This window comes from Phaseolus vulgaris, chromosome 1, assembly GCF_051622355.1.
Source record: "Phaseolus vulgaris cultivar YP4 chromosome 1, ASM5162235v1, whole genome shotgun sequence".
Classification (NCBI taxonomy): domain Eukaryota; kingdom Viridiplantae; phylum Streptophyta; class Magnoliopsida; order Fabales; family Fabaceae; genus Phaseolus; species Phaseolus vulgaris.
The window spans coordinates 24,479,898-24,484,392 of NC_143498.1; the positions used below are offsets into that span (position 1 = coordinate 24,479,898).

Consider the following 4,495-nt stretch of genomic DNA (forward strand, 5'->3'; position numbering starts at 1 on the left):
CTGGACCGCCACCGCGTCGAACTTGGCCATGACGTTACGCACGGTGTGCTAATATCGTTGGAGGAGGGGCTCCTTGACTTCGAATTCTCCTTTGATTTGGCCGACGACCAGCTGGGAGTCGCTCTTGCATGCGACCTCTCGCGCGCCCAGGTCGTTCGCCAAGTTGAGGCCGGCCAGTATGGCTTCGTATTCCGCCTGGTTGTTCGTTGCCTTGAAGGAGAACTAGAGGGCTTGCTCAATCAGTAAATCCCCAGGCCCTTCAAGGACGACCCCGGCTCCGCAGGCCGTTTTGTTTGAAGAGCCGTCCACGTAGAGGACCCATTTGGTTGAGACTTCTGTGTTCTTGGGGAGCTCGACTGCAAAATCCGCTAGGCATTGGGATTTGATGGCGCCCCTCGGTTCGTACTTGATGTCGAACTCTGAAAGCTCGACCGACCACCCTATCATTCGTCCTGCAAGATCGGGTTTAGACAAAATTTTATATATGGGATAGTTGGTCTTTACCCTGATTTCGTGGTTCTGGAAGTATGGGCGCATTCTCCTTGCCGTCAGCACTAGGGCCAATGCCACCTTCTCTATCATTTGGTACCTGGTCTCGGCTGCATGGAGCGTCCGGCTGACAAAGTATACTGGGTGTTCTTCGCGGTCTACCTCTTGGACAAGGGCGGCACTGACTGCCTCCTCCGATACTGCCAAGTAGACTACTATGGGTAGGTCTAGGCGGGGCTTTTGGATGACGGTCGGTGAGGACAGGAATTCTTTGAGGTGGCCGAAGATTTGCTCGCACTCCTCGTTCCAGCTAAATTTCGAAGTTTTGCGGAGCATTGCGGCTATCGGCCTGATCCGTTCGGCGAGGCGGGGTACGAATCTGGAAAGCGCTGTCAGTCGGCCAAGCAGCTGTTGAATTTCTTTCAAGTTTTTCGGGCTCCTCATCTCCGTTATGGCCTTGCACTTGTCGGGGTTTGCTTCGATTCCTCTGTGGGTCACCATAAAGCCGAGGAACTTGCCGCCTTCGACGCCGAACGCGCACTTCTCGGGGTTAAGGCGCATGTTGACCTTTCTTAAAGCGTCGAAGACTTCTTGTAGATCTTTGATGTGTTGGCTGCACGAGTCGGACTTCACCACGATGTCGTCCACGTAGACCTCTACGCTTCGGCCAATCATCCCTTTGAAAATTTTGTCCATGAGCCTCTGGTAGGTAGCCCCGACGTTTTTTAGGCCGAACGGCATCACCTTGTAGAAGTAGTTCGCACCGTCCGTCGTGAAGGCCGTTTTACCTCTATCGCTATGGTGCATGCTGATCTGGTTGTAGCCGGAGTAGGCGTCCAGGAAGCTCAATATCTTGTGGCCGGCCGCTCCGTCTACGAGCCGGTCGATGTTGGGAAGGGGATATGAGTCCTTGGGGCACGCCTTGTTGAGGTCCTTGTAGTCTACGCACATTCGCCATTTGCCGCTCGGCTTTTTAACCATCACGACGTTGGCTAGCCAAGTAGAGTATCGCGCCTCGACTATGAAGCCGGCTTTCAAGAGCTTCTCGGCCTCACTTCTGGCGGCCAGCCGCTTGTCCTCTCCATGATTCCTTTTCTTTTGTGCGACCGGTCGGGCTTCTTTATATACCGAGAGGCGATGGGTGATGATGTCCGGGTGGACGCCTGGTACATCGGCCGTCGTCCACGCAAAAAGGTCTACGTTTCTTTTGAGGGTTTGGTGAACGAAGTCCGCATCGGCGGCGGCCATTGCCGTGCCTATGCTTATATACCGATCCTCCCCGTCGAGTTCGGCTTGTCGCAGCTCATCCTTGGCTTCAAGTCTCGGCTCAACTTCTCTGGGATCCAGGTCTGCCATGGTGATGCCCTTCTTGGGTTGGGGTGAGTGTCGGCGGGGGCTTCTTCCACGACCGGCTATCTTTCGCCTGGGCGAGCGGCTGCCGCTGGGCCCCTGTTGTGTGGGCTCGACCCGCAGGCTTTCGGCGTAACATTCTCGGGCGACCTTTTGATCTACATGTATGGTCAGGATGTCGCCCGAGAGGGAAGGGAACTTCATTGCCAGATGGGGTGTGGAGACAATCGCTCCAAGTTTGTTGAGGGACGACCTGCCGAGGAGGATGTTGTAAGACGTGTTGGCGTTTATGACCAGGTATCTGATCTTGAGGGTTTTGCTGGCCCCTTCCAGGCCGAACGTCGTGTACAGCTCTATGTACCCTCTCGTCCCTACGCGCTCCCCTGAGAAGCCGACCACGTGGTCGTTGTAGGGCATCATTTCCTCCTCCGGTATTCTCATGGCTTTGAAGGTCTTCCAGTACAATATGTCGACCCAGCTCCCCTGGTCCACGAGGGTCTTTTTGATCGTGAAGTTATCGATGTCGACCGATATCACCATGGGGTCGTCCTGGGTTGGGTCTATCCCCTTGAAATCTTCATCTGTGAACGTGATTGGTGGCATCCTTGGTCGAACGGAGACAAGATTTACTTGGTGGACGGCGCGGAGGTGCTTCTTGCGTGCGCTGTTGGTACTGCCTCCGCCACCGAACCCTCCGGCTATGGTATTAATCACTTCTCGGCCTCTGCGGGTGTCAGTTTGTGGGGGGTCGTCTCTTCGTCCCCGTCGGTCTCCCCGCCTCTCGCCATCTCGTGGGCCTGGGGGGTTCGGTCTCGTCTCCTGACCGTTTGCTCCTTGCATGGGGAGCGACGCGTTTCTCGGGTTCCGCGCACGGAGCGCCTGAGGTGCCCGGCTTGGATAAGTTCTTCAATTTTGTCCTTCAGGGCTTGGCACTCCTCGGTTGAATGGCAGGTATTCTTATGGTACCGGCATCGTTTGTTGCGGTCGGCGTTTTCTGGGCTCAAGGCCCTTCGGGGCGGTGGTATTAACTCGGCGCTCAGGGCCTCTTGTAAAATTTTGGTCCTCTCCGCGTTCAAAGGTGTGTAGCGGGAGAAACGGGGTCCGCGATTGTCCCTTTTCTGGTCCCAACCGGTTCGGGACCTTCCTGGCTGCTCTCTATCTTCTTTCTTTTCCCCGCTTGCCTCGGCTCGGGCGTTGTTTCTGAATTCACGAAGTTCCTCCAGCTGCATGAACTTGGCCGCTCGGCGTCTAAGGTCATCTAGATTGGTAGCAGGCTGCATGCACAGGCTGTCAGCGAACGGGCCGGGTCTGAGGGCGGTCAGCATGTGGTGCATCGCCACCTCAGGGCTGAGGTTGCGAATGCTCATAGCGGTCTTGCTGAACCGATCGATGAACGTTCGGAGGGACTCTCCCCTCTCTTGACGAATGCCGACCAGGGCTATGGATGTTAGATGGTGGGGGCGGCTGGTTGCGAACTGGATGTCGAACTTAGCTACCAGTGTTTCGAAGCAGTCTATTGAGTGTGCTGGGAGTTTGGTGAACCAGCTCAGAGCGCTGCCCTTCAGTGAGGTTGGAAAGACTCGGCAGAATACTGCGTCGTCCGTGGTGTACAGGCTCATATGGGTCGTGTACGCGTCCACATGCTCATCTGGGTCGGTCGTCCCATCATAACGGTCCCTGTTAAAGCCTTTCCATTTGTCTGGCAAGGGGGTTTCCATGACACAGTCAGTGAAGGGATGGCGTCGGTCCGGGCCCGCTGGAGCGGTGGTGTTGATGGTCTTGCTGGGGTGGGATTCCCCATCCATCTCCAGGGTGAAATCATTCTTGGTGTCTTTCTCGGCCTGGATGCCGGCCCCGGTATAGTGGGACCTGCCGGCCTGATTAGTCACAGCGAGGGATGGCACCCCCTCGACCAATCTTTTCATCCGCTTGTTTTCTTCTTGGAGGTTTTTGATCTCCTCTTCATTCTTCTTAGCCGTCTCCTCATGTGCCTTCTTCATCTCTGCTAGCTCCTTCTGAAGGGCCATCATCATTGTTGTTTGGTCTGCTTCGGTCATGCTTGCCATGCTGCGGGTTGATACCATCTACTGCTGTGGTTGTTGCTGGCTCTCCTCGGCCCCACGGTGGGCGCCAATTGTTCTCGAACTAGGTTGGGGACTGGGAGAACTATTGTCTTCGAGTGTCGCTCGCTCGGTCGTATCTCACTTCCTCCTTCGGCTCTCCTTGCTGGATGACTCCTCAGGCGGGTGGGGTACCTGCAGATGGCACTCCAACGCTCAAGTCAGTGGGGTATCGTATTCGGCTGGCTGGAATACTGTAGATAATGACGTACCTTATTCCTTGGAATGCGTGATATTTATATTACCTTGATGGGCCCTCGCTGTTGGGCCGGATTAGGGGGTTGTTTAGCAATTAGGGTTGGATTAGGTCGTTTCCTAACCATGGGTTAACCTTCGTTAATTGGGTCAACCTTTGACTTGAGCACTCGGTGTCGGTCGGCCACGTGTGACACATGGTCGACCTCGTACCTTAAAGTATGGTCTTGACATGTGGGTTGACCGGGTCCTTGGACCGGTCGGTCATCCCAGTACAGAAGCTAGAAAGAATATGAATGAAAGACAATCAAGAAAAATAAGGAACTCAATGAATAAAGAAG

The 4,495-nt window shown here is 55.0% G+C and overlaps 1 pseudogene; it reads right to left on the reverse strand.

Annotated features, from left to right (window-relative positions):
* Positions 1-222: 222 nt before the first annotated feature.
* Positions 223-3,905, reverse strand: LOC137815657 (uncharacterized; annotated as a pseudogene).
* Positions 3,906-4,495: the final 590 nt, after the last annotated feature.